The following is an 18,845-nucleotide window of genomic DNA, read 5'->3' on the forward strand; positions in this document are numbered from 1 at the left end:
CAGATCCTTGTACTGGGGTGAATGTATGACATTGTTCTACATTCTGTCCATCAACTGTGTTTTTTGCAATTTTCACCCCGAATGGGCTGGGTATGCTCAGACGTGAGTCCCAGGCTCTCCACACCACTGGAGTCAAGCTATCCAGGCTGAATGAAGGCTGATAGCCAGAAACCGGTCCTTGGATGCTTGATTCCGGTCCGGGAAAGACATGGCTTGGTAGTTCGGACTGGACTGTTCCCATGAGGCACAGGGTCAGGCTGATTTGCATATAGCCAGTGTCTGACCCAGGGTGGTGTGGAGTGCAAAAAAACGATGGATTTAGGCCCAGATCCTTGTACTGGGGTGAATGTATGACATTGTTCTACATTCTGTCCATCAACTGTGTTTTTTGCAATTTTCACCCCGAGTGGGCTGGGTATGCTCAGACGTGAGTCCCAGGCTCTCCACACCACTGGAGTCAAGCTATCCAGGCTGAATGAAGGCTGATAGACAGAAACCGGTCCTTGGATGCTTGATTCCGGTCTGGGAAAGACATGGCTTGGTAGTTCGGACTGGACTGTTCCCATGAGGCACAGGGTCAGAGCTGATTTGCATATAGCCAGTGTCTAACCCAGGGTGGTGTGGAGTGCAAAAAAACGATGGATTTAGGCCCAGATCCTTGTACTGTGGTGAATGTATGACATTGTTCTACATTCTGTCCATCAACTGTGTTTTTTGCAATTTTCACCCCGAGTGGGCTGGGTATGCTCAGACGTGAGTCCCAGGCTCTCCACACCACTGGAGTCAAGCTATCCAGGCTGAATGAAGGCTGATAGCCAGAAACCGGTCCTTGGATGCTTGATTCCGGTCTGGGAAAGATATGGCTTGGTAGTTCGGACTGGACTGTTCCCATGAGGCACAGGGTCAGAGCTGATTTGCATATAGCCAGTGTCTAACCCAGGGTGGTGTGGAGTGCAAAAAAAAAAAAAACGATGGGTTTAGGCCCAGATCCTTGTACTGGGGTGAATGTATGACATTGTTCTACATTCTGTCCATCAACTGTGTTTTTTGCAATTTTCACCCCGAGTGGGCTGGGTATGCTCAGACGTGAGTCCCAGGCTCTCCACACCACTGGAGTCAAGCTATCCAGGCTGAATGAAGGCTGATAGCCAGAAACCGGTCCTTGGATGCTTGATTCCGGTCTGGGAAAGACATGGCTTGGTAGTTCGGACTGGACTGTTCCCATGAGGCACAGGGACAGAGCTGATTTGCATATAGCCAGTGTCTAACCCAGGGTGGTGTGGAGTGCAAAAAAACGATGGATTTAGGCCCAGATCCTTGTACTGGGGTGAATGTATGACATTGTTCTACATTCTGTCCATCAACTGTGTTTTTTGCAATTTTCACCCCGAGTGGGCTGGGTATGCTCAGACGTGAGTCCCAGGCTCTCCACACCACTGGAGTCAAGCTATCCAGGCTGAATGAAGGCTGATAGCCAGAAACCGGTCCTTGGATACTTGATTCCGGTCTGGGAAAGACATGGCTTGGTAGTTCGGACTGGACTGTTCCCATGAGGCACAGGGTCAGAGCTGATTTGCATATAGCCAGTGTCTAACCCAGGGTGGTGTGGAGTGCAAAAAAACGATGGATTTAGGCCCAGATCCTTGTACTGGGGTGAATGTATGACATTGTTCTACATTCTGTCCATCAACTGTGTTTTTTGCAATTTTCACCCCGAGTGGGCTGGGCATGCTCAGACGTGAGTCCCAGGCTCTCCACACCACTGGAGTCAAGCTATCCAGGCTGAATGAAGGCTGATAGCCAGAAACCGGTCCTTGGATGCTTGATTCCGGTCTGGGAAAGACATGGCTTGGTAGTTCGGACTGGACTGTTCCCATGAGACACAGGGTCAGAGCTGATTTGCATATAGCCAGTGTCTAACCCAGGGTGGTGTGGAGTGCAAAAAAACGATGGATTTAGGCCCAGATCCTTGTACTGGGGTGAATGTATGACATTGTTCTACATTCTGTCCATCAACTGTGTTTTTTGCAATTTTCACCCCGAGTGGGCTGGGTATGCTCAGACGTGAGTCCCAGGCTCTCCACACCACTGGAGTCAAGCTATCCAGGCTGAATGAAGGCTGATAGCCAGAAACCGGTCCTTGGATGCTTGATTCCGGTCTGGGAAAGACATGGCTTGGTAGTTCGGACTGGACTGTTCCCATGAGGCACAGGGTCAGAGCTGATTTGCATATAGCCAGTGTCTAACCCAGGGTGGTGTGGAGTGCAAAAAAAACTAAAAAAAACGATGGGTTTAGGCCCAGATCCTTGTACTGGGGTGAATGTATGACATTGTTCTACATTCTGTCCATCAACTGTGTTTTTTGCAATTTTCACCCCGAGTGGGCTGGGTATGCTCAGACGTGAGTCCCAGGCTCTCCACACCACTGGAGTCAAGCTATCCAGGCTGAATGAAGGCTGATAGACAGAAACCGGTCCTTGGATGCTTGATTCCGGTCTGGGAAAGACATGGCTTGGTAGTTCGGACTGGACTGTTCCCATGAGGCACAGGGTCAGAGCTGATTTGCATATAGCCAGTGTCTAACCCAGGGTGGTGTGGAGTGCAAAAAAACGATGGATTTAGGCCCAGATCCTTGTACTGGGGTGAATGTATGACATTGTTCTACATTCTGTCCATCAACTGTGTTTTTTGCAATTTTCACCCCGAGTGGGCTGGGTATGCTCAGACGTGAGTCCCAGGCTCTCCACACCACTGGAGTCAAGCTATCCAGGCTGAATGAAGGCTGATAGCCAGAAACCGGTCCTTGGATGCTTGATTCCGGTCTGGGAAAGACATGGCTTGGTAGTTCGGACTGGACTGTTCCCATGAGGCACAGGGACAGAGCTGATTTGCATATAGCCAGTGTCTAACCCAGGGTGGTGTGGAGTGCAAAAAAACGATGGATTTAGGCCCAGATCCTTGTACTGGGGTGAATGTATGACATTGTTCTACATTCTGTCCATCAACTGTGTTTTTTGCAATTTTCACCCCGAGTGGGCTGGGTATGCTCAGACGTGAGTCCCAGGCTCTCCACACCACTGGAGTCAAGCTATCCAGGCTGAATGAAGGCTGATAGCCAGAAACCGGTCCTTGGATACTTGATTCCGGTCTGGGAAAGACATGGCTTGGTAGTTCGGACTGGACTGTTCCCATGAGGCACAGGGTCAGAGCTGATTTGCATATAGCCAGTGTCTAACCCAGGGTGGTGTGGAGTGCAAAAAAACGATGGATTTAGGCCCAGATCCTTGTACTGGGGTGAATGTATGACATTGTTCTACATTCTGTCCATCAACTGTGTTTTTTGCAATTTTCACCCCGAGTGGGCTGGGCATGCTCAGACGTGAGTCCCAGGCTCTCCACACCACTGGAGTCAAGCTATCCAGGCTGAATGAAGGCTGATAGCCAGAAACCGGTCCTTGGATGCTTGATTCCGGTCTGGGAAAGACATGGCTTGGTAGTTCGGACTGGACTGTTCCCATGAGACACAGGGTCAGAGCTGATTTGCATATAGCCAGTGTCTAACCCAGGGTGGTGTGGAGTGCAAAAAAACGATGGATTTAGGCCCAGATCCTTGTACTGGGGTGAATGTATGACATTGTTCTACATTCTGTCCATCAACTGTGTTTTTTGCAATTTTCACCCCGAGTGGGCTGGGTATGCTCAGACGTGAGTCCCAGGCTCTCCACACCACTGGAGTCAAGCTATCCAGGCTGAATGAAGGCTGATAGCCAGAAACCGGTCCTTGGATGCTTGATTCCGGTCTGGGAAAGACATGGCTTGGTAGTTCGGACTGGACTGTTCCCATGAGGCACAGGGTCAGAGCTGATTTGCATATAGCCAGTGTCTAACCCAGGGTGGTGTGGAGTGCAAAAATAAATAAAAAAAACGATGGGTTTAGGCCCAGATCCTTGTACTGGGGTGAATGTATGACATTGTTCTACATTCTGTCCATCAACTGTGTTTTTTGCAATTTTCACCCCGAGTGGGCTGGGTATGCTCAGACGTGAGTCCCAGGCTCTCCACACCACTGGAGTCAAGCTATCCAGGCTGAATGAAGGCTGATAGCCAGAAACCGGTCCTTGGATGCTTGATTCCGGTCCGGGAAAGACATGGCTTGGTAGTTCGGACTGGACTGTTCCTATGAGGCACAGGGTCAGGCTGATTTGCATATAGCCAGTGTCTGACCCAGGGTGGTGTGGAGTGCAAAAAAACGATGGATTTAGGCCCAGATCCTTGTACTGGGGTGAATGTATGACATTGTTCTACATTCTGTCCATCAACTGTGTTTTTTGCAATTTTCACCCCGAGTGGGCTGGGTATGCTCAGACGTGAGTCCCAGGCTCTCCACACCACTGGAGTCAAGCTATCCAGGCTGAATGAAGGCTGATAGCCAGAAACCGGTCCTTGGATGCTTGATTCCGGTCAGGGAAAGACATGGCTTGGTAGTTCGGACTGGACTGTTCCCATGAGGCACAGGGTCAGAGCTGATTTGCATATAGCCAGTGTCTAACCCAGGGTGGTGTGGAGTGCAAAAAAACGATGGATTTAGGCCCAGATCCTTGTACTGGGGTGAATGTATGACATTGTTCTACATTCTGTCCATCAACTGTGTTTTTTGCAATTTTCACCCCGAGTGGGCTGGGTATGCTCAGACGTGAGTCCCAGGCTCTCCACACCACTGGAGTCAAGCTATCCAGGCTGAATGAAGGCTGATAGCCAGAAACCGGTCCTTGGATGCTTGATTCCGGTCTGGTAAAGACATGGCTTGGTAGTTCGGACTGGACTGTTCCCATGAGGCACAGGGTCAGAGCTGATTTGCATATAGCCAGTGTCTAACCCAGGGTGGTGTGGAGTGCAAAAAAAAAAAAAACCGATGGGTTTAGGCCCAGATCCTTGTACTGGGGTGAATGTATGACATTGTTCTACATTCTGTCCATCAACTGTGTTTTTTGCAATTTTCACCCCGAGTGGGCTGGGTATGCTCAGACGTGAGTCCCAGGCTCTCCACACCACTGGAGTCAAGCTATCCAGGCTGAATGAAGGCTGATAGCCAGAAACCGGTCCTTGGATGCTTGATTCCGGTCTGGGAAAGACATGGCTTGGTAGTTCGGACTGGACTGTTCCCATGAGGCACAGGGACAGAGCTGATTTGCATATAGCCAGTGTCTAACCCAGGGTGGTGTGGAGTGCAAAAAAACGATGGATTTAGGCCCAGATCCTTGTACTGGGGTGAATGTATGACATTGTTCTACATTCTGTCCATCAACTGTGTTTTTTTGCAATTTTCACCCCGAGTGGGCTGGGTATGCTCAGACGTGAGTCCCAGGCTCTCCACACCACTGGAGTCAAGCTATCCAGGCTGAATGAAGGCTGATAGCCAGAAACCGGTCCTTGGATGCTTGATTCCGGTCTGGGAAAGACATGGCTTGGTAGTTCGGACTGGACTGTTCCCATGAGGCACAGGGTCAGAGCTGATTTGCATATAGCCAGTGTCTAACCCAGGGTGGTGTGGAGTGCAAAAAAACGATGGATTTAGGCCCAGATCCTTGTACTGGGGTGAATGTATGACATTGTTCTACATTCTGTCCATCAACTGTGTTTTTTGCAATTTTCACCCCGAGTGGGCTGGGCATGCTCAGACGTGAGTCCCAGGCTCTCCACACCACTGGAGTCAAGCTATCCAGGCTGAATGAAGGCTGATAGCCAGAAACCGGTCCTTGGATGCTTGATTCCGGTCTGGGAAAGACATGGCTTGGTAGTTCGGACTGGACTGTTCCCATGAGGCACAGGGTCAGAGCTGATTTACATATAGCCAGTGTCTAACCCAGGGTGGTGTGGAGTGCAAATAAACGATGGATTTAGGCCCAGATCCTTGTACTGGGGTGAATGTATGACATTGTTCTACATTCTGTCCATCAACTGTGTTTTTTGCAATTTTCACCCCGAGTGGGCTGGGTATGCTCAGACGTGAGTCCCAGGCTCTCCACACCACTGGAGTCAAGCTATCCAGGCTGAATGAAGGCTGATAGCCAGAAACCGGTCCTTGGATGCTTGATTCCGGTCTGGGAAAGACATGGCTTGGTAGTTCGGACTGGACTGTTCCCATGAGGCACAGGGTCAGAGCTGATTTGCATATAGCCAGTGTCTAACCCAGGGTGGTGTGGAGTGCAAAAAAAAAAAAAAAACGATGGGTTTAGGCCCAGATCCTTGTACTGGGGTGAATGTATGACATTGTTCTACATTCTGTCCATCAACTGTGTTTTTTGCAATTTTCACCCCGAGTGGGCTGGGTATGCTCAGACGTGAGTCCCAGGCTCTCCACACCACTGGAGTCAAGCTATCCAGGCTGAATGAAGGCTGATAGCCAGAAACCGGTCCTTGGATGCTTGATTCCGGTCTGGGAAAGACATGGCTTGGTAGTTCGGACTGGACTGTTCCCATGAGGCACAGGGTCAGAGCTGATTTGCATATAGCCAGTGTCTAACCCAGGGTGGTGTGGAGTGCAAAAAAACGATGGATTTAGGCCCAGATCCTTGTACTGGGGTGAATGTATGACATTGTTCTACATTCTGTCCATCAACTGTGTTTTTTTGCAATTTTCACCCCGAGTGGGCTGGGTATGCTCAGACGTGAGTCCCAGGCTCTCCACACCACTGGAGTCAAGCTATCCAGGCTGAATGAAGGCTGATAGCCAGAAACCGGTCCTTGGATGCTTGATTCCGGTCTGGGAAAGACATGGCTTGGTAGTTCGGACTGGACTGTTCCCATGAGGCACAGGGTCAGAGCTGATTTGCATATAGCCAGTGTCTAACCCAGGGTGGTGTGGAGTGCAAAAAAACGATGGATTTAGGCCCAGATCCTTGTACTGGGGTGAATGTATGACATTGTTCTACATTCTGTCCATCAACTGTGTTTTTTGCAAGTTTCACCCCGAGTGGGCTGGGCATGCTCAGACGTGAGTCCCAGGCTCTCCACACCACTGGAGTCAAGCTATCCAGGCTGAATGAAGGCTGATAGCCAGAAACCGGTCCTTGGATGCTTGATTCCGGTCTGGGAAAGACATGGCTTGGTAGTTCGGACTGGACTGTTCCCATGAGGCACAGGGTCAGAGCTGATTTACATATAGCCAGTGTCTAACCCAGGGTGGTGTGGAGTGCAAATAAACGATGGATTTAGGCCCAGATCCTTGTACTGGGGTGAATGTATGACATTGTTCTACATTCTGTCCATCAACTGTGTTTTTTGCAATTTTCACCCCGAGTGGGCTGGGTATGCTCAGACGTGAGTCCCAGGCTCTCCACACCACTGGAGTCAAGCTATCCAGGCTGAATGAAGGCTGATAGCCAGAAACCGGTCCTTGGATGCTTGATTCCGGTCTGGGAAAGACATGGCTTGGTAGTTCGGACTGGACTGTTCCCATGAGGCACAGGGTCAGAGCTGATTTGCATATAGCCAGTGTCTAACCCAGGGTGGTGTGGAGTGCAAAAAAAAAAAAAAAACGATGGGTTTAGGCCCAGATCCTTGTACTGGGGTGAATGTATGACATTGTTCTACATTCTGTCCATCAACTGTGTTTTTTGCAATTTTCACCCCGAGTGGGCTGGGTATGCTCAGACGTGAGTCCCAGGCTCTCCACACCACTGGAGTCAAGCTATCCAGGCTGAATGAAGGCTGATAGCCAGAAACCGGTCCTTGGATGCTTGATTCCGGTCTGGGAAAGACATGGCTTGGTAGTTCGGACTGGACTGTTCCCATGAGGCACAGGGACAGAGCTGATTTGCATATAGCCAGTGTCTAACCCAGGGTGGTGTGGAGTGCAAAAAAACGATGGATTTAGGCCCAGATCCTTGTACTGGGGTGAATGTATGACATTGTTCTACATTCTGTCCATCAACTGTGTTTTTTTGCAATTTTCACCCCGAGTGGGCTGGGTATGCTCAGACGTGAGTCCCAGGCTCTCCACACCACTGGAGTCAAGCTATCAAGGCTGAATGAAGGCTGATAGCCAGAAACCGGTCCTTGGATGCTTGATTCCGGTCTGGGAAAGACATGGCTTGGTAGTTCGGACTGGACTGGTCCCATGAGGCACAGGGTCAGAGCTGATTTGCATATAGCCAGTGTCTAACCCAGGGTGGTGTGGAGTGCAAAAAAACGATGGATTTAGGCCCAGATCCGTGTACAGGGGTGAATGTATGACATTGTTCTACATTCTGTCCATCAACTGTGTTTTTTGCAATTTTCACCCCGAGTGGGCTGGGTATGCTCAGACGTGAGTCCCACTGTTCCCATGAGGCACAGGGTCAGAGCTGATTTGCATATAGCCAGTGTCTAACCCAGGGTGGTGTGGAGTGCAAAAAAACGATGGATTTAGGCCCAGATCCTTGTACTGGGGTGAATGTATGACATTGTTCTACATTCTGTCCATCAACTGTGTTTTTTGCAATTTTCACCCCGAGTGGGCTGGGTATGCTCAGACGTGAGTCCCAGGCTCTCCACACCACTGGAGTCAAGCTATCCAGGCTGAATGAAGGCTGATAGCCAGAAACCGGTCCTTGGATGCTTGATTCCGGTCTGGAAAAGACATTGCTTGGTAGTTCGGACTGGACTGTTCCCATGAGTCACAGGGTCAGAGCTGATTTGCATATAGCCAGTGTCTAACCCAGGGTGGTGTGGAGTGCAAAAAAACGATGGATTTAGGCCCAGATCCTTGTACAGGGGTGAATGTATGACATTGTTCTACATTCTGTCCATCAACTGTGTTTTTTGCAATTTTCACCCCGAGTGGGCTGGGTATGCTCAGACGTGAGTCCCAGGCTCTCCACACCACTGGAGTCAAGCTATCCAGGCTGAATGAAGGCTGATAGCCAGAAACCGGTCCTTGGATGCTTGATTCCGGTCTGGGAAAGACATGGCTTGGTAGTTCGGACTGGACTGTTCCCATGAGGCACAGGGTCAGAGCTGATTTGCATATAGCCAGTGTCTAACCCAGGGTGGTGTGGAGTGCAAACAAACGATGGATTTAGGCCCAGATCCTTGTACTGGGGTGAATGTATGACATTGTTCTACATTCTGTCCATCAACTGTGTTTTTTGCAATTTTCACCCCGAGTGGGCTGGGCATGCTCAGACGTGAGTCCCAGGCTCTCCACACCACTGGAGTCAAGCTATCCAGGCTGAATGAAGGCTGATAGCCAGAAACCGGTCCTTGGATGCTTGATTCCGGTCTGGGAAAGACATGGCTTGGTAGTTCGGACTGGACTGTTCCCATGAGGCACAGGGTCAGAGCTGATTTACATATAGCCAGTGTCTAACCCAGGGTGGTGTGGAGTGCAAATAAACGATGGATTTAGGCCCAGATCCTTGTACTGGGGTGAATGTATGACATTGTTCTACATTCTGTCCATCAACTGTGTTTTTTGCAATTTTCACCCCGAGTGGGCTGGGTATGCTCAGACGTGAGTCCCAGGCTCTCCACACCACTGGAGTCAAGCTATCCAGGCTGAATGAAGGCTGATAGCCAGAAACCGGTCCTTGGATGCTTGATTCCGGTCTGGGAAAGACATGGCTTGGTAGTTCGGACTGGACTGTTCCCATGAGGCACAGGGTCAGAGCTGATTTGCATATAGCCAGTGTCTAACCCAGGGTGGTGTGGAGTGCAAAAAAAAAAAAAACGATGGGTTTAGGCCCAGATCCTTGTACTGGGGTGAATGTATGACATTGTTCTACATTCTGTCCATCAACTGTGTTTTTTGCAATTTTCACCCCGAGTGGGCTGGGTATGCTCAGACGTGAGTCCCAGGCTCTCCACACCACTGGAGTCAAGCTATCCAGGCTGAATGAAGGCTGATAGCCAGAAACCGGTCCTTGGATGCTTGATTCCGGTCTGGGAAAGACATGGCTTGGTAGTTCGGACTGGACTGTTCCCATGATGCACAGGGTCAGAGCTGATTTGCATATAGCCAGTGTCTAACCCAGGGTGGTGTGGAGTGCAAAAAAAAACAAAAAAAACGATGGGTTTAGGCCCAGATCCTTGTACTGGGGTGAATGTATGACATTGTTCTACATTCTGTCCATCAACTGTGTTTTTTGCAATTTTCACCCCGAGTGGGCTGGGTATGCTCAGACGTGAGTCCCAGGCTCTCCACACCACTGGAGTCAAGCTATCCAGGCTGAATGAAGGCTGATAGCCAGAAACCGGTCCTTGGATGCTTGATTCCGGTCTGGGAAAGACATGGCTTGGTAGTTCAGACTGGACTGTTCCCATGAGGCACAGGGTCAGAGCTGATTTGCATATAGCCAGTGTCTAACCCAGGGTGGTGTGGAGTGCAAAAAAACTATGGATTTAGGCCCAGATCCTTGTACTCTGGTGAATGTATGACATTGTTCTACATTCTGTCCATCAACTGTGTTTTTTGCAATTTTCACCCCGAGTGGGCTGGGTATGCTCAGACGTGAGTCCCAGGCTCTCCACACCACTGGAGTCAAGCTATCCAGGCTGAATGAAGGCTGATAGCCAGAAACCGGTCCTTGGATGCTTGATTCCGGTCTGGGAAATACATGGCTTGGTAGTTCGGACTGGACTGTTCCCATGAAGCAAAGGGTCAGAGCTGATTTGCATATAGCCAGTGTCTAACCCAGGGTGGTGTGGAGTGCAAAAAAACTATGGATTTAGGCCCAGATCCTTGTACTCTGGTGAATGTATGACATTGTTCTACATTCTGTCCATCAACTGTGTTTTTTGCAATTTTCACCCCGAGTGGGCTGGGTATGCTCAGACGTGAGTCCCAGGCTCTCCACACCACTGGAGTCAAGCTATCCAGGCTGAATGAAGGCTGATAGCCAGAAACCGGTCCTTGGATGCTTGATTCCGGTCTGGGAAAGACATGGCTTGGTAGTTCGGACTGGACTGTTCCCATGAGGCACAGGGTCAGAGCTGATTTGCATATAGCCAGTGTCTAACCCAGGGGGGTGTGGAGTGCAAAAAAACTATGGATTTAGGCCCAGATCCTTGTACTGGGGTGAATGTATGACATTGTTCTACATTCTGTCCATCAACTGTGTTTTTTGCAATTTTCACCCCGAGTGGGCTGGGTATGCTCAGACGTGAGTCCCAGGCTCTCCACACCACTGGAGTCAAGCTATCCAGGCTGAATGAAGGCTGATAGCCAGAAACCGGTCCTTGGATGCTTGATTCCGGTCTGGGAAAGACATGGCTTGGTAGTTCGGACTGGACTGTTCCCATGAGGCACAGGGTCAGGCTGATTTGCATATAGCCAGTGTCTAACCCAGGGTGGTGTGGAGTGCAAAAAAACGATGGATTTAGGCCCAGATCCTTGTACTGGGGTGAATGTATGACATTGTTCTACATTCTGTCCATCAACTGTGTTTTTTGCAATTTTCACCCCGAGTGGGCTGGGTATGCTCAGACGTGAGTCCCAGGCTCTCCACACCGCTGGAGTCAAGCTATCCAGGCTGAATGAAGGCTGATAGCCAGAAACCGGTCCTTGGATGCTTGATTCCGGTCTGGGAAAGACATGGCTTGGTAGTTCGGACTGGACTGTTCCCATGAGGCACAGGGTCAGAGCTGATTTGCATATAGCCAGTGTCTAACCCAGGGTGGTGTGGAGTGCAAAAAAACGATGGATTTAGGCCCAGATCCTTGTACTGGGGTGAATGTATGACATTGTTCTACATTCTGTCCATCAACTGTGTTTTTTGCAATTTTCACCCCGAGTGGACTGGGTATGCTCAGACGTGAGTCCCAGGCTCTCCACACCACTGGAGTCAAGATATCCAAACTGAATGAAGGCTGATAGCCAGAAACCGGTCCTTGGATGCTTGATTCCGGTCTGGGAAAGACATGGCTTGGTAGTTCGGACTGGACTGTTCCCATGAGGCACAGGGTCAGAGCTGATTTGCATATAGCCAGTGTCTAACCCAGGGTGGTGTGGAGTGCAAAAAAACGATGGATTTAGGCCCAGATCCTTGTACTGGGGTGAATGTATTACATTGTTCTACATTCTGTCCATCAACTGTGTTTTTTGCAATTTTCACCCCGAGTGGGCTGGGTATGCTCAGACGTGAGTCCCAGGCTCTCCACACCACTGGAGTCAAGCTATCCAGGCTGAATGAAGGCTGATAGCCAGAAACCGGTCCTTGGATGCTTGATTCCGGTCTGGGAAAGACATGGCTTGGTAGTTCGGACTGGACTGTTCCCATGAGGCACAGGGTCAGAGCTGATTTGCATATAGCCATTGTCTAACCCAGGGTGGTGTGGAGTGCAAAAAAACGATGGATTTAGGCCCAGATCCTTGTACTGGGGTGAATGTATGACCTTGTTCTACATTCTGTCCATCAACTTTGTTTTTTGCAATTTTCACCCCGAGTGGGCTGGGTATGCTCAGACGTGAGTCCCAGGCTCTCCACACCACTGGAGTCAAGCTATCCAGGCTGAATGAAGGCTGATAGCCAGAAACCGGTCCTTGGATGCTTGATTCCGGTCTGGGAAAGACATGGCTTGGTAGTTCGGACTGGACTGTTCCCATGAGGCACAGGGTCAGAGCTGATTTGCATATAGCCAGTGTCTAACCCAGGGTGGTGTGGAGTGCAAAAAAACGATGGATTTAGGCCCATATCCTTGTACTGGGGTGAATGTATGACATTGTTCTACATTCTGTCCATCAACTGTGTTTTTTGCAATTTTCACCCCGAGTGGGCTGGGTATGCTCAGACGTGAGTCCCAGGCTCTCCACACCACTGGAGTCAAGCTATCCAGGCTGAATGAAGGCTGATAGCCAGAAACCGGTCCTTGGATGCTTGATTCCGGTCTGGGAAAGACATGGCTTGGTAGTTCGGACTGGACTGTTCCCATGAGGCACAGGGTCAGGCTGATTTGCATATAGCCAGTGTCTAACCCAGGGTGGTGTGGAGTGCAAAAAAACGATGGATTTAGGCCCAGATCCTTGTACTGGGGTGAATGTATCACATTGTTCTACATTCTGTCCATCAACTGTGTTTTTTGCAATTTTCACCCTGAGTGGGCTGGGTATGCTCAGACGTGAGTCCCAGGCTCTCCACACCGCTGGAGTCAAGCTATCCAGGCTGAATGAAGGCTGATAGCCAGAAACCGGTCCTTGGATGCTTGATTCCGGTCTGGGAAAGACATGGCTTGGTAGTTCGGACTGGACTGTTCCCATGAGGCACAGGGTCAGAGCTGATTTGCATATAGCCAGTGTCTAACCCAGGGTGGTGTGGAGTGCAAAAAAACGATGGATTTAGGCCCAGATCCTTGTACTGGGGTGAATGTATGACAGTGTTCTACATTCTGTCCATCAACTGTGTTTTTTGCAATTTTCACCCCGAGTGGGCTGGGTATGCTCAGACGTGAGTCCCAGGCTCTCCACACCACTGGAGTCAAGCTATCCAGGCTGAATGAAGGCTGATAGCCAGAAACCTGTCCTTGGATGCTTGATTCCGGTCTGGGAAAGACATGGCTTGGTAGTTCGGACTGGACTGTTCCCATGAGGCACAGGGTCAGAGCTGATTTGCATATAGCCAGTGTCTAACCCAGGGTGATGTGGAGTGCAAAAAAAAAAAAAAACGATGGGTTTAGGCCCAGATCCTTGTACTGGGGTGAATGTATGACATTGTTCTACATTCTGTTCATCAACTGTGTTTTTTGCAATTTTCACCCCGAGTGGGCTGGGTATGCTCAGACGTGAGTCCCAGGCTCTCCACACCACTGGAGTCAAGCTATCCAGGCTGAATGAAGGCTGATAGCCAGAAACCGGTCCTTGGATGCTTGATTCCGGTCTGGGAAAGACATGGCTTGGTAGTTCGGACTGGACTTTTCCCATGAGGCACAGGGTCAGAGCTGATTTGCATATAGCCAGTGTCTAACCCAGGGTGGTGTGGAGTGCAAAAAAACGATGGATTTAGGCCCAGATCCTTGTACTGGGGTGAATGTATGACATTGTTCTACATTCTGTCCATCAACTGTGTTTTTTGCAATTTTCACCCTGAGTGGGCTGGGTATGCTCAGACGTGAGTCCCAGGCTCTCCACACCGCTGGAGTCAAGCTATCCAGGCTGAATGAAGGCTGATAGCCAGAAACCGGTCCTTGGATGCTTGATTCCGGTCTGGGAAAGACATGGCTTGGTAGTTCGGACTGGACTGTTCCCATGAGGCACAGGGTCAGAGCTGATTTGCATATAGCCAGTGGCTAACCCAGGGTGGTGTGGAGTGCAAAAAAACGATGGATTTAGGCCCAGATCCTTGTACTGGGGTGAATGTATGACATTGTTCTACATTCTGTCCATCAACTGTGTTTTTTGCAATTTTCACCCTGAGTGGGCTGGGTATGCTCAGACGTGAGTCCCAGGCTCTCCACACCGCTGGAGTCAAGCTATCCAGGCTGAATGAAGGCTGATAGCCAGAAACCGGTCCTTGGATGCTTGATTCCGGTCTGGGAAAGACATGGCTTGGTAGTTCGGACTGGATTGTTCCCATGAGGCACAGGGTCAGAGCTGATTTGCATGTAGCCAGTGTCTAACCCAGGGTGGTGTGGAGTGCAAAAAAACGATGGATTTAGGCCCAGATCCTTGTACTGGGGTGAATGTATGACATTGTTCTACATTCTGTCCATCAACTGTGTTTTTTGCACTTTTCACCCCGAGTGGGCTGGGTATGCTCAGACGTGAGTCCCAGGCTCTCCACACCACTGGAGTCAAGCTATCCAGGCTGAATGAAGGCTGATAGCCAGAAACCGGTCCTTGGATGCTTGATTCCGGTCTGGGAAAGACATGGCTTGGTAGTTCGGACTGGACTGTTCCCATGAGGCACAGGGTCAGAGCTGATTTGCATATAGCCAGTGTCTAACCCAGGGTGGTGTGGAGTGCAAAAAAAAAAAACGATGGGTTTAGGCCCAGATCCTTGTACTGGGGTGAATGTATGACATTGTTCTACATTCTGTCCATCAACTGTGTTTTTTGCAATTTTCACCCCGAGTGGGCTGGGTATGCTCAGACGTGAGTCCCAGGCTCTCCACACCACTGGAGTCAAGCTATCCAGGCTGAATGAAGGCTGATAGCCAGAAACCGGTCCTTGGATGCTTGATTCCGGTCTGGGAAAGACATGGCTTGGTAGTTCGGACTGGACTTTTCCCATGAGGCACAGGGTCAGAGCTGATTTGCATATAGCCAGTGTCTAACCCAGGGTGGTGTGGAGTGCAAAAAAACGATGGATTTAGGCCCAGATCCTTGTACTGGGGTGAATGTATGACATTGTTCTACATTCTGTCCATCAACTGTGTTTTTTGCAATTTTCACCCCGAGTGGGCTGGGTATGCTCAGACGTGAGTCCCAGGCTCTCCACACCACTGGAGTCAAGCTATCCAGGCTGAATGAAGGCTGATAGCCAGAAACCGGTCCTTGGATGCTTGATTCCGGTCTGGGAAAGACATGGCTTGGTAGTTCGGACTGGACTGTTCCCATGAGGCACAGGGTCAGACCTGATTTGCATATAGCCAGTGTCTAACCCAGGGTGGTGTGGAGTGCAAAAAAACGATGGATTTAGGCCCAGATCCTTGTACTCTGGTGAATGTATGACATTGTTCTACATTCTGTCCATCAACTGTGTTTTTTGCAATTTTCACCCCGAGTGGGCTGGGTATGCTCAGACGTGAGTCCCAGGCTCTCCACACCACTGGAGTCAAGCTATCCAGGCTGAATGAAGGCTGATAGCCAGAAACCGGTCCTTGGATGCTTGATTCCGGTCTGGGAAAGACATGGCTTGGTAGTTCGGACTGGACTGTTCCCATGAGACACAGGGTCAGAGCTGATTTGCATATAGCCAGTGTCTAACCCAGGGTGGTGTGGAGTGCAAAAAAACGATGGATTTAGGCCCAGATCCTTGTACTGGGGTGAATGTATGACTTTGTTCTACATTCTGTCCATCAACTGTGTTTTTTGCAATTTTCACCCCGAGTGGGCTGGGTATGCTCAGACGTGAGTCCCAGGCTCTCCACACCACTGGAGTCAAGCTATCCAGGCTGAATGAAGGCTGATAGCCAGAAACCGGTCCTTGGATGCTTGATTCCGGTCTGGGAAAGACATGGCTTGGTAGTTCGGACTGGACTGTTCCCATGAGGCACAGGGTCAGAGCTGATTTGCATATAGCCAGTGTCTAACCCAGGGTGGTGTGGAGTGCAAAAAAACGATGGATTTAGGCCCAGATCCTTGTATGGGGTGAATGTATGACATTGTTCTACATTCTGTCCATCAACTGTGTTTTTTGCAATTTTCACCCCAAGTGGGCTGGGTATGCTCAGACGTGAGTCCCAGGCTCTCCACACCACTGGAGTCAAGCTATCCAGGCTGAATGAAGGCTGATAGCCAGAAACCGGTCCTTGGATGCTTGATTCCGGTCTGGGAAAGACATGGCTTGGTAGTTTGGACTGGACTGTTCCCATGAGGCACAGGGTCAGAGCTGATTTGCATATAGCCAGTGTCTAACCCAGGGTGGTGTGGAGTGCAAAAAAACGATGGATTTAGGCCCAGATCCTTGTACTGGGGTGAATGTATGACATTGTTCTACATTCTGTCCATCAACTGTGTTTTTTGCAATTTTCACCCCGAGTGGGCTGGGTATGCTCAGACGTGAGTCCCAGGCTCTCCACACCACTGGAGTCAAGCTATCCAGGCTGAATGAAGGCTGATAGCCAGAAACCGGTCCTTGGATGCTTGATTCCGGTCTGGGAAAGACATGGCTTGGTAGTTCGGACTGGACTGTTCCCATGAGACACAGGGTCAGAGCTGATTTGCATATAGCCAGTGTCTAACCCAGGGTGGTGTGGAGTGCAAAAAAACGATGGATTTAGGCCCAGATCCTTGTACTGGGGTGAATGTATGACTTTGTTCTACATTCTGTCCATCAACTGTGTTTTTTGCAATTTTCACCCCGAGTGGGCTGGGTATGCTCAGACGTGAGTCCCAGGCTCTCCACACCACTGGAGTCAAGCTATCCAGGCTGAATGAAGGCTGATAGCCAGAAACCGGTCCTTGGATGCTTGATTCCGGTCTGGGAAAGACATGGCTTGGTAGTTCGGACTGGACTGTTCCCATGAGGCACAGGGTCAGAGCTGATTTGCATATAGCCAGTGTCTAACCCAGGGTGGTGTGGAGTGCAAAAAAACGATGAATTTAGACCCAGATCCTTGTATGGGGTGAATGTATGACATTGTTCTACATTCTGTCCATCAACTGTGTTTTTTGCAATTTTCACCCCAAGTGGGCTGGGTATGCTCAGACGTGAGTCCCAGGCTCTCCACACCACTGGAGTCAAGCTATCCAGGCTGAATGAAGGCTGATAGCCAGAAACCGGTCCTTGGATGCTTGATTCCGGTCTGGGAAAGACATGGCTTGGTAGTTTGGACTGGACTGTTCCCATGAGGCACAGGGTCAGAGCTGATTTGCATATAGCCAGTGTCTAACCCAGGGTGGTGTGGAGTGCAAAAAAACGATGGATTTAGGCCCAGATCCTTGTACTGGGGTGAATGTATGACATTGTTCTACATTCTGTCCATCAACTGTGTTTTTTGCAATTTTCACCCCGAGTGGGCTGGGTATGCTCAGACGTGAGTCCCAGGCTCTCCACACCACTGGAGTCAAGCTATCCAGGCTGAATGAAGGCTGATAGCCAGAAACCGGTCCTTGGATGCTTGATTCCGGTCTGGGAAAGACATGGCTTGGTAGTTCGGACTGGACTGTTCCCATGAGGCACAGGGTCAGAGCTGATTTGCATATAGCCAGTGTCTAACCCAGGGTGGTGTGGAGTGCAAAAAAACGATGGATTTAGGCCCAGATCCTTGTACTCTGGTGAATGTATGACATTGTTCTACATTCTGTCCATCAACTGTGTTTTTTGCAATTTTCACCCCGAGTGGGCTTGGTATGCTCAGACGTGAGTCCCAGGCTCTCCACACCACTAGAGTCAAGCTATCCAGGCTGAATGAAGGCTGATAGCCAGAAACCGGTCCTTGGATGCTTGATTCCGGTCTGGGAAAGACATGGCTTGGTAGTTCGGACTGGACTGTTCCCATGAGACACAGGGTCAGAGCTGATTTGCATATAGCCAGTGTCTAACCCAGGGTGGTGTGGAGTGCAAAAAAACGATGGATTTAGGCCAAGATCCTTGTACTGGGGTGAATGTATGACATTGTTCTACATTCTGTCCATCAACTGTGTTTTTTGCAGATGTCTTTCTAAAGCCATTAGCAGAAGCAAATCCGACGTACCTGAGGGACACTATGCAGGTGATTAACCTGGTGGACCAACGACCTTTTGACAAGAATAATCAACTGCTTGTCACAATGGATATTGTGTCACTATACACGAGCATTCCCCAGGGTCCAGCACTAACCACGATATGAAGAGCCTTGGCTTCAAGACCGCAACCAACAGGAGTGCCGACAGAATTTCTAATTGACTTATTGGAGATTGCCATGACAAAATTTGTTTTTGTTTTTCAAAATAAATTCTTTATGCAAAGTAAAGGTGTAGCCATGGGGGCAGCCTTTGCCCCTGACCTGGCTATTCTTTATATGAGTGACTATGAGCAACATCACATCCTTTCCCCACACAATCCGTATCTCAATAACATATCTGAATACCGTCGTTACATAGATGACATTTTGATCATCTGGACAGGACAACAACATGAACTTGAATCATTCACTCAGTGGCTCAATACCCAATCGCAGGATATCCAATTCACTTCGAGTTGCAGCAATGAATCAATCGACTTTCTGGA

This window comes from Lissotriton helveticus, chromosome 2_1 (assembly GCF_964261635.1).
Source record: "Lissotriton helveticus chromosome 2_1, aLisHel1.1, whole genome shotgun sequence".
NCBI lineage: Eukaryota > Metazoa > Chordata > Amphibia > Caudata > Salamandridae > Lissotriton > Lissotriton helveticus.